General features: G+C 43.4%; 1 protein-coding gene across 1 annotated transcript in view; it reads right to left on the reverse strand.

Moving 5' to 3' along the window:
* lrrc7 (leucine rich repeat containing 7) overlaps window positions 1-11892 on the reverse strand; it is a 75651-nt gene extending 63759 nt beyond the window's left edge. The window contains exon 1 of the mRNA XM_062563707.1: window positions 11709-11892. The gene's annotated coding sequence lies outside the window, so the exon portion shown is untranslated. The remainder of the gene's footprint in view (window positions 1-11708) is intronic.
* Window positions 11893-12443: the final 551 nt, after the last annotated feature.

Below are 12443 nucleotides of genomic sequence, written 5' to 3' on the forward strand. Positions count from 1 at the left end.
CTGATCCTTACAAATTGAAATTAAAAAAACGTAACTATGGGACAACCTTTGCTGAAGTGAAGCAAGCATCATTCCCTAAAATGTCCCTTAAATCTCCTCTTAAGTTGTACCCATAATAAAGGGAGGAACAGACAACAATCCATCTCTCAAAGACGTGAGGACTGATTGCTGATAAAATGGGTTGCTTCTAAAATAACCACAATAAAGTCTTCAGATATGTTTTTAACAACCATACCCTCCTAATACCCTTGCTAATTTGGTTTTGACCGGATATTGTGAAATGTCTGAATTCAAGAAGTGAAACAATAAAAGTGTGTTAATTAACTCTCTCAGCTCTCCTCCAAAATTCCCCTTCCATCTCGTCCAGTCTGCCGAACAGTGTGGGAGCGACGGGTAAAGGAATAAAAGGAGTGAAAGTGGAGCACAACTCCCTCAGGTCCGCCATTACTGGGACGCTGACACAGAGAAACACACAGGCACACACACACACACACACACACACAGTGACAACACAATCTACATAATGACCCCTGACACACGCACAAACACACCCAACGTAACGGGCCTTCTTCTCATGCTTTACTGGGGCTGATGGGATGGGAAGCGGAGAGAAAACAATCCACGCGTCACACCGACCCCATACTTAAGATTGGAGGGGGATGAGGAGGAAGGAAGAGGAAGAGGAAGAGGAGACGGGAGAGCCACGTGAGGAGGGACGCGTGTAGGGAGTCGCCCGAGGCTGTGGAACATACAGCGGTCCCGTACTCCACGGGGTTCCTCCCCTCATCTCCTTTCTCCTCCCTCGTCCCATTTCCTTTCATCTCCCTGCTTTCCTTTCCCATCTTTCGCGTTTCCTTTATTTTTTAATTGAACAATGATGCCACACTCCCTTGTTTCTCCCTCCTCACCTTTTCTCCTTCCCTTTTTCTCTGCTTGACTTTAACGTCTCCCCTCTTTTCCTCTTACATCTGCTCTACACCGCTTGTTCCCATCCGCGGGGCGAACGCATTTTACAGCATATTGCGTGTTGAGTACAACAAATTGGAGCATGTTATGTTGGGTCCTCACTGCATTACGTGAGCAAAGGGAGGCCCTGTGCATCGATGCTACAGTTACACACAGTTACAGTGCTGTCTACAAAGCCATCGGCAAAATCAGCCTCAAGTGGTTCAAAAAAAAAGAGGAAAAAAAGGGGGAAAAAAGTATAAAAATGTGGTAAACCTTTTGAAAAAAAAAAGATTTGTTGACGATCAAGAAGCAAAGTGTTGTTTATTAATGGCGTACACCTGTTATTAATTGAGCCTCCTTTAGTGAGGAATAGAGATCCTCCCTGGGGACTTTCTTTGTGAATCGTGTTGTAGTGGGCATGGGATTAAGCCTGCAGCTCACCAGATTTTCAGATTTGGCGACGAGTGATATTTCTCTCTCTCTCTCTCTCTCTCTCTACTCCATCCATCCTCGTTTTCTCTCTGTCCACATCTTTGTTTTGAGATCTTTTTCCTAACAAAAGGGCTGGCTAGAAACAAACACAGGAAAAGAGGAAGAAAGGAGCCCTTGCATGACATTAATCGAGGGAATAACTGAATCTAAAAGGATGAATGAATGAGTGTATGACAGAGTTACAAAACCTTTAATGAGTTTATCATCCGCTCCACTGTGAATCAACGCTAAGGAAGGCAGGAAAAATATATTTAAGGAGGAAAAGCAGACACTAATTACACACCGCAGCCTTTTTATTAGTTAAAATCTTGTTAAAAAAAAGGAATCATTTCACTTTTAGATGAAACCACATCAATGAATCTATATACTTTTGGACAATGTTGTAACATTAGTTTTATGTTCAAGGCATAGCCAAATCCAGTAGTCCAGTAGTACTTTGAAACTGACACTGATATGCAAATGCTTTAACCATCCAAAACTAGTTCACCCACTCACTCGCACGAGGAAGTGCAACATCCCGCAGGCTTTTAATAAAATATTAATACATTTTTTATGATGTAATAATATGAATGAATAATAAATAATATGACAAAGGGCTTTTCACATTAGCTGATGGACACTTATTCTGACATCATTTACTTTCTGAATATATGACCCATTTGCCTCCTAAAATAAAGTAGCAGTTTGCATCGTTTTAAGAAATACTGTAGATAAAATGAAATGTTTGACTGGCTTAGGGTCAGATATGATTTGCACTAAATGAGGCTTTGGTGACCAACTAGAACCTTTATCATGATGAAGGCTCAACAGTACAGCGCAACTATGTATGATTTGACACAAGCACATGTGCCCCCTAGCGGTGGAAAAAATACTCAGATCATGTATTTAAGTAAAAGTATCAACACAAGTGAAAGTTCTGCATTACTGCATTCACTTTAGCAAATGTACAAAGCGCTAGCATTAAAGAAGTATAAGAAGTACTCATTCTGCATGATGAATATGCATCAACAATAACAAATCTGTAACGTCACTAGTAATCAAACTTAACGTTGCAATAAAAAATATAATGGAGTAAAAGTAAAAAGAAATAGGTTTCCAGGATGTAGTGGATAGAGGTGTAAAGTAGCTTAAAATGGTTAAAATGTTTAGTACTTGATGTACTACCATTGGTGCCATCTGACATGTTCAAAACATTGAGTAACATGCTACTTCTGTAGTGGACTATTTACTTAATGTTGGAATCCCCTTATCATTACATCATCATTTTCAGGGACTAGGTAATAGAAGATCAAGGAGTGTTTGAGTAGTTCATCCATGACAACCGATATAAAGTCTGTCTTGACTCCACATAGTGGCAGAAACTGGAACAAGAATCTTACAAAACAGCTTTAGGAATGGAAACACAGCAGAGAAAAAACTAAAAATCCATCCCAGCTAAAGGTAGGATAGGATTCAATTTGCGATTGACTCAATCAGAGGGGAGACATCATAATGTAATGAAATCAGTGGGGAGTAATGATGCAAAGAAGTGGAATAGAGCAAAAAAGGAAACGTGAAAAATGTGAGAAAAAAATAAATCGTCTGGATGCGGCGAAAGGGAAAAAGAAAGACAGCCTCTTGCGGAAGCCCAGGGGGTATCCTGCTATCCCAGAATGCTTTGCTCTAACCTACTTTGGTAGTTCTGTTTTTGTCTTTGTCTCTGCAGTTCTGTGGGTGGGCTAGCTACCGAATACACATCGTATTTAAGTGTGTGTGTGTGTTCTATACTTCTGATAGGAAAGTACCTGCCTCTGTGCCTGCGTGTGTCTGCGCTGGACACCAACGTGGCTGCGAGCATTTCCCCACCTTACTATTCCTAAAGCGCCGGGGGGGGAAGGAGGCCTTTTGTTTCTGCTTTAGAGGAATATGTAGAGAAGCACACAGGACCTCACAGCCAAGAACGTGTCCACACACACACACACGCACGCACAGACAAACAAACAATAAGAGTGATATTAACTTCTCAGCATGCTTGTGTGTGTGTGTGTGTGCGTGGATTCGTTTGTACGTAGCTCTGTCTTCACTGTGTCCTTGTGTTGTGTGTCCTTGAGTCAATGCGACTGTAATCCACATTTGTAGGTTCTCAGTGTGTGAGTGTATCTATGGGTGAATGAGAGCCGTGCAGGCTTGAGTGGGCAGCCTGACGACAAGCTCAGCAACACTCTGTTACCATGGAAACTAATGAGCAGAGCACCAAAAAAAAAAAAAGAGGAGTGTGATGAAGAGAGCAGAGTCAGTTGTAGCTACCGAGCTTATCCCATTTCATTCAGGAGCGACCAGTCAGATAAAAGGAAGGATAATTAGGTATCATCAGTACATAACATGTGATAATAAAGTCGTTGGCACTCTACATGAAGATTTGTAGATAGATGAACAGATGAACACACGCCTTGAGCACCAACACGATAAATCCACCCATGGAGTCCCGACCTGATGGGGGGGGGGGGGGGGGGGGGGAGCTGATGAGGCTGCTAGAACGATGAGTTGACGAAGCTGAGGAATATGATGAAGAATGGGCGGCGCAGACAACTATATTTCAAAGAGACAGCAGCGAGACGATAGGCCGACAGCGTCATTCTTTTGTTGCGCTAATTGGACAGAAAAGACCAGCTGATCTAAACAGCTGATATCCTGATGGACAGTTACGAGGAAGTAAGGAATGAGCGTGCGTGAGGAGTTTTAGGCATACTTCCTTAACCTGACATGCAGAACTTATCATGGGTCACAGTTGCACTCAGAACAGCCGAGTAAAAGAACAACCATGTTTACTACACTCGTGTCAAGGTTGTTCGTGGTAGCAGATTGTTGAAGACATCATCCCAGCAGTCCATCCGAAATACAGTCTGTGGAAACAGCCTTTGTGTGTAATTAAAATTCTACCTTTAACTCCTAGTTTTACTACGATCAATGTGATAGCGGCTGCACGCATGCAAACGCACACCATTTAGTGCCTTCAAGCGTCACAATGAACCCTTTTCCAAATGACTGATTAAAAACAAACAAAATTCACAACAGCGTTCAATTTGAATAAACTTCTCCTGTCATCCACATGACTCACAGCTGCCCACACAAATCCCTCACGGTTCCTTTCTGCTGCTTGTTCAGAAGCTGTTTTGGTAACCTGCTGCCACCTGGGAACATTAACTCCTACCTCTACACATGCAAATACACTTCCACACAAGGAACCAGCTGCGTGTTCAACATAGCTGCGCAATTTCATACCCAATGTTTCCTCTGTACCTACCCACACCCATTTTGGTTGTTTGTGCTGAACAACGGAGGCAAGACTCCATTAACATTGTGACCAAGGACAGCCCACGCCGCCTCACAAAAAAAAAAAAAAACTAACAGCATGAGCCTAAAGGTAATCGATCCAGGATGTGTCGTCGCATTTAATAACCGGGCTAAAAAAATGTCAGCGACCACGAGGAAGATATGCGTGGCAAAGAAAAATAAACAAAAGGATTTGATATGAGACCATCAGCAGCAAAGCATCCTGCTGACCGCTAGGACACATGGATTATTAAGTAATCGTGAAAGGAGCAGACAGCAGACCACTGGGAACACCACTGGAAGGGCTGCTTTACTCTCTTTTACCTCACTCCTTTCCTCCTATTCTTTTTCCTTCCCTTGGTGTCATCTCTGTTCCCTCTCTTCACTGTACCCAAATCTCCCGGATGGTCTTGAGAACAACCAATCAGATTTGGCAAATGTCTTGAATGTAAAGGAGCGTTGTGTGATAAAGGGGGAAGTTTCCCTTGAGAGTTAGAGGCTGTTGTATTTAAGTTGTAAAATCCTCTGAGGCACACAGGTAACTTTTGCCGATGATGATGATTCCAATGACTCTTTCTCATGCGCATACAAGCACAATGTCAATGTCAAAATTGTCTGTATCACAATAACCACAGGCTGTCAATCAAAAGCCACCCCGAACCGTTGCATCCAATTGGCTAATGGTTGTGTGTCTCTCTCTCTGAAGTGCACACAAACACTAACCGTGCACACGCACTCCAGATTTGCAATTAATGCTGTGTCAGCAATGAAATCCACACAGTTGGCAACACTTCACTATTCGGAAAGCACTAGAAAGAAAAAACAAGCCAACACAGAAAAAAGAAAAAGATGTCAAACACATTAGTGGCTTGTTTCAGCTTGCAACTGTCAACAAGTTTAGAGAGTCTGAAGGGCCCACTCTCTCCCTTAGATGTGCTAAGTGTGTGTGTGTGTGTGTGTGTGTGGGTGGACGGTGAGGCAGAATTGTCAGGTTGGCCAGAACATATCTGCATATTCAAAACCAAGTTTCTGTGCATACAAGCAGGCACACACACACACACGCAGGTAAACACAAATGTACAAAATCCCTCTGGAGATGTAAAGATTACGCCGTGGTGCTGAGGAGAACGGCAGGAGGCAGGAAGGAAGGACAGCGGGAGAGGTGGAAAGAGAGAGAGAAGAAGAAGAAGAGGAGGGAAGACAACGGAGGACCAGAACGAGAGAGAGAGAGAGAATGAGTGGTAGGCAGGAGACTACGTGTGGGTTGACTTTTTCTCACTTGGGTGCTATGGTAACCTACGGAGCTGCTGCTAATCATAGGAGGAGAGGGGAGGAGGAGAAAGATGAGAGGAGAGGACGGCAATGAGCGGATGAAAGGAAAGGAGAGTGGAAGAGCAGAAATGAGAGGGAAGGGAAGGGAAGGAAAGAAGAAAGTGACTAGCGTCTAAATCGAACTACTTGAAGACAAAGCAAGGCTCCAACCGGACCATCACATCACGCCCCCGCGGTGCTTTGTGCAGCAGGGACGTCCGATGCCATTCCGTCCCTTCACTTCAGGTGGAAATATCTCAAACGCCATCAGATCACAACATTTGGTGCAGAGCGTATGTGTCTCTAAACTCGAGTTATTATTAGTCAAGTGGCTTTTTGTACGCAGATGTTGGGTGCAGGTGGATCTCCACCTCTGCAGCTTTTATTTTCAGACCCTGCATCAATCCTGATGAAGGAATTTCTACTTTAACCAGGATAACGTTAGTGTAGTCCTTAAATTAATTTCTTGATTTTTCTATTTGTATATTTTAAATATCAAAGTCAAAAGAATATGTTTGCATGCGGACTTGTGACGTTTTTTGTTGTTATTGTTGTTGTAACAGTGATTTGGACAAAGAAACTGCTGTAAAATAAAATCCCTCTGCTGAATTATGTTTGTCCTTTAGCAAAATAATTAGTGAAATATTAATCACAACATGAGTCAACCTCATGAAATAATGAGGTGAGCACTCTGTCAGATGACGGAGAGCCACCATGTTCTTGCCTTCAAGGGGCAGGAACAGGAAGTAACATTGACCCTCAGTGCACCACTACAGTATTGCATTCAAGTGTTTGGAGTATTGAGCTACTCATTCGGCTACTTTTACTACATTCCACACATTCCAGAGGCCTATTTCATGCGGTTTACTCTGGTAACCGACATAAATACCGTATTAAACCACCTAAGCCAACAATTTGTTGGGCAAAACCTTTGCGTATCCTTCTTTCGTACCAAATGAATTATTTCTCAACCGCCTGAGATCAAGGTGGGACTCTCCTTAAGCTACCGCTAAACCGTATGAATTAACAAGCTAATTGTGTCAAATATAAAAAATACATCGGTGGCAGGGGACATCTTTCTAAGCAATGAGTGATTATCCTTTTAGTGACTGCAGAAGATGATCCCGCTGCACATTTACTTGGGAGTATTTTGAATGTTTACCACTTAGGTGTAACGGAATGTGTTCATTTTTGTTATTTGAAGTAATTGATCCGATTTCGATCTGATTAATAGGAGAACAGTGGTGCTTAAGTAGTCCTGTGGAAGGCAACCGGGAAGGATTATGCTCAAAATAAAACAATTTGTGAGAAATCGGTGATGAAAACCTTTCAAAAAAAATATTTTGTCATATGTCAAATTAAATCTTTTGACTCAGTTGAAACACATTATTATTTCCTTTTTTTTTTTAAATCATGAATTCAGCAATCCAATGAATGTACTGATTGCTTCTTCTGGGCCGACACAGGTTACATTGAACCTTCGGGACAATCACAGCATTAGTCACGGCTAGTTAATCGCGTCTCTTAATGCTGTTATGTTGTTTGATAAATGGAATCAGAATGAAGATTGATCTTTGAGTGAGTCACTCTCCCCGAGTCTATTTACTGCCGTTGTGTCATCATGTCTTCGTGCTGTTTTTTTTTTTTTTTGATTCGGGACAAATGAAGTAAATATCTTTCAATGTTGCCATCAACATGTCTCAAAATCAGTCAGCTTTGTTTATCTCGTTCGTCTCGTCTCTTCGCTCTCCAAACCTTACAGAGGATGATGCAAGCCTACAGTAACTAGACAGACAGACAGACAGACAGACAGACAGACAGACAGACAGACAGACAGACAGACAGACAGACAGACACAGACAGACAGGCACATGCACACCTTCCTTCTGAAGCCAGACTACTTGGGAAATATTCCACACTTTCAGTCACAAAGACATCTTTATAAACAGTCTGTTTGTGTTCTTATGTGTGTTTTTACATGTAGGTCAGCGAGCGCCACTTGTTACTGGACCTACTTTGATTTAATTGGTTTACAGATGTTTCCTGTTATTCTGGCTAATTAGACCTCCCTCTTCAGGGTATTCCTACACTGGCAGTTCAGATGAACTGCACTTCACACGGAGGAGTGGACAAGATTTAAGAGAAGAAAAAGCTTCACCAGCATTTAAAAAACATAAATGAATACATTGTATATACCTTATAAATCACTTTTAATTGGATCAATTGCAAAGGATATGTTTTTTTAAGAAAACGTACCTTTCATTGCACAACACGATAAGTAAGAACTACAAATTGCAATTTTGTACAAAACGCGTGTTGCCAAAAATGAGAGCCGATCAGCTTTATGATCTCTCTGCGTTACACATGGGGCCCCGGGGCCCACACGGGTTCATCAGCGGGGTCACGTTGAAGAGATGAAGTCTCCTTCTAAAGCAGAGAAGGTCTTCTATCAACACTAACGGAAGGTATCCCAATAATCAAAATAATCCGATCCGATTCTCAAATTGCGACTCTGTTCAATTATCCCAAAAGGATACGTGACATTGCCTTCCCCAAACAGGCCTTTTCCACTGCAATCACTTTTGATTTGTCATAGCAGGAAAGCACGGGTGTTACTGATGACAGCAGCGACGTATCGGTGTCATTTCAGCCGCTCATTAAGCCGTGACAGAGAGAGAGTGACCCTGAGCCCAAAGCAGCTGGTCAAAATGTCTTCTGTGGAAAAGGAGAAGCACAAACTGGGGCGAGTTTGTCAGCCAAGAAGGGAAAAAAACCAAGGGTGTGAAGACACTTCAATCACGTTGTCCTCAGTGCCAGAGTGGTACCCCTCCGCTTCAGGAGTCCCTGAACTTGTCAACCAGAAAGAGAAAGAGCTTCACAAAGGGACCGTTGCTTCTAACTATTCTACACCTGCAAGCTCCCATAATGCACCTCTCCGGATCCAACCAGACCGAATGTGTCAGCATTATCAACAGCTCATTTGTCTAACGTCACATTATCGCAAACCTAACTCATTCACAGACGCAGACTCATTCATGTATTTCATATTTAAAATGATATATTTTAACTATTCATTATTGATTAATGCAAAATTGTAAAAATATGTAGGGGTTTGTGAATGTCTTATGAAGACACAACAACGACGTTTCAGACATATTAAACATGAGTAACCATCAATGCCGTCATGGCCAACATTGAGATTTTTAAAACAAGTCATTTTGATGCGATTTTTCGAATTTCCTTTAACTGCAGCTTGGCCCCTCGACACATTGCAAATGAAACAACTCTCGCTGATACGCTCTCATGCTGTGATCTTACACAGCCGCTGAAGCATGATCGATTCCATCGAAAACCTTTACCAGTCCGCTGCAGTGGACGGAGATTTGAGGCGTATCGGGATTGTGGGATTTAATCGCTGCATTACCGTACAGACGCTCTCAGCTGGGAGGGCATCCCAGCGAATCCGTGGGCTACGGTGAATACCGTGTACTTGTGAATGTTGTGGGCTCAAATGTGACTCCTGGTTCGTCTCTCCCCCTTCCTCAATTTGTCATCTTCCCTGTCACCGCTCTGCATGCGATTTAATGAAGCAGAAACAAATCCCACGGCTTTGTGTCTGCAGCAGACGGAGCTGCGAAGATGAGATGTTTCCTCCCACGCAGGCCCCGCAGACCAGCAAGCGGCCCGAGAGACCCCAACACCTCCAGCGGTACGGCAATGCTTAGGAAGATCTGATTCATTCTCGCTGATCGCAAGCCCTGAAGCCTCCATCTGAGCTGTGAGCTTAGCTGATGGATTCATGTCTGCAAGCGAGGATCTGAATCCGTTGTGTGGACTGGTATCAGATCCGCTGCGCAGATACATTACAAAATTGTTAGAGGCTCTCCACTGCTCTCCATTCGATCCCCAACGCTTCCGTTTCTCAATGTCCATCAACGCATTCTGTTCAAATGCCATTAGAGATGAACACGGGCAACAACAACAAAAACTAAAATGCAACAAAGTCTGCCGGAGTTGCCTGATGCGCCACCGTCGCCATAGTGATTGATGATGGTTAGTAGTTTTCTCAGATGTGGATGATCTTTAACGATCACTGTATTTAAGGACGAGAAGGATCAATGAGACCGGTGATTTACACAAACCACTTCCCGAAATACTGTGGGTCTTATTAAAATAAGACAGGTTATCTAATTTAGTGTGGAATGTGACATTAATACAAGGGACCCAAATGTGATGTATGTGTCTAGAAAGGTTGACTGTTTGTAAGGATGCAGCTAATAATTATTTTCCAGTCAGTATATCGATGAAATTATTCTTTTTTTAGGGCTCGGTAAACAAATTTAATCCCTAATTTTACCGACCAGCAGTTTAGCCCAAAAGATATTTTGTTCACCATCAAATATAACCAAAAAAGCAACACTTCCTCCCATCTAATAAGATAGAACAGGTGAATATTTAGCAATACGACTTGGAAAATTCCCTCAACTATTATTTGATTGTCAAAGTATGCCTCATTAAATTTGTAGAACAACAGAAAATAATGTTATTTTGCTGCATTCATGCAGTCAAAGAAACACAAAAGCACATCGGTCACTGTGTAACTTTCCATGAGGTTCCATACAGATCACCTCGGCTGTTGAAAGGCCGTTGTCACTAAAGGTCATTTTCGAATATTGAGAATTGGAAAAAGGATCTCCAACATCAGCTTTTCTCTACGTAATCCAACCAACAGGAAGACACCCCAAAAACATTTCCTGCAGATGAAACTTTTCACACCTGATGCAAAAATCAGGTGTGAAAAGATTTTGAGGGTCACAGAGTGGTGGTCGTAGTGTTTTATTGATTATTCTCAGCTGAGCCCTGAGGGCAGGGAGGCGCCTGCTGTCACCCGGAACCCCGCAGGGACTCATGGGGGGGGTTTAGGGAGCCCTGCATGGCGGCACGGAGGGCTTCCACCAAATGCCATTTCACTAACAGCCCATTGAAACCGACACGGGACCGCTGTGTCTTTTTCAAATTGCAACACAGATGTGAGGCATCGAAAGTTTTTCCACAAGGCCCACTTGTTAACTCACACATCTGTTTCCACCAGCAAAAACTGCAAAATCCTCCAGACCGCAGACACTCATCTGAACCACCGTAGCAGGGATGCTTTTCTGGACTAGTGGGACAGCGTGATGCTGCACAGCCCCCATACAGGAGTATAGATGGAGCGTTATGTAATTAATACTCCTCCTCCTCCTCCTCCTCCTCCTATGCAGATACAGTAGACAAGCCTCGAAATCCTGGCCTCAGCTGTAAATGAATGACACAGCTCGTATGAAAAGTGTCCTTAGAATCCCTCTGCCTCCCAGATTAATTATAGACAATTCTCTCTGGACTCAGCCCAGGTCTTTGCATTCTGTGTGTAGAACAATTTTACAATTTTACAGTTTTACAGCCAAAGCAAAAGCTCCTCTTCGGCCACGCAGCATGCAGAACATGTTACTCTCCCTGTCTCACACAACTCTACAGCACAGAAACCCTGAGAAAAAGAAAAAAAAAACCTGTTTACCAGCTATCCCATCATTCACAGTGCTGGCACGGACAGGTGACTCTGCGAAGCCAAACACAGGCACCGAAAAGTGGTGAGCGGCTTGCCTTACCAACAAATCCCCTTCTTCAGGAGTCCCCTTCTTCTGCCAGCGCTCCAGCCTTTATGCTTCCGGTAAAAGAGAGCGCGAGGACGAAGGACTTTAAACCAAAAGCATTCCTCCTGCTCCGGTGTGTCGCTTCTCCGTCTCTTCCTCTCCCTCGCAGATTTCTCCTCACAAATGGGGGGCGGAGGGGGCGGGACACTGCTGCGCGCTCCGCTGCAGGAGGCTGGACGTCAATCACACAGGTAACCTAGGGAACCGCTGGGCCCGCCCTTTTTTTTGTCTCAGCGAACACTTGATTGGTGGGCTGACGGGGAACCAGAAGTCCTCGCGGATCCACAGATGGCAGCAGCCCGCTCCCAGAGCTGTGGTGGGATCACGTAGAGCCAAACAAACAGTAGTGCATCGCGGTACTTGTGAACTCTCTCTCTCTCTCTCTCTCTCCCTCTCTCGCTCTGTCTGCAGAGCCTACAGCTTTATTTTACAGTTGCCTAGCGACAGCCTCGCATGTTTGAGTGTGTGTGAAGAGAGAGAGAGAGAGATGTGGGGGAGAGAAAGGAGTTCAACTCTCTCTGTCCCTGTCCCTCTCGCTTCAGGAGTGTGGATGGATGTTGAATTTTTAGGGTCCTCGCTACGACTAGTCATATTTCATGGAATTATTATTATTAATATTATTTATTATTATTATTCTCACAAACTGAGGGCCTTTTGGGGGCCTTTATCATATTCAAAAAGTTGTTAAAT

The sequence above is a fragment of the Pungitius pungitius genome, chromosome 7 (genome assembly GCF_949316345.1).
Source record: "Pungitius pungitius chromosome 7, fPunPun2.1, whole genome shotgun sequence".
NCBI lineage: Eukaryota > Metazoa > Chordata > Actinopteri > Perciformes > Gasterosteidae > Pungitius > Pungitius pungitius.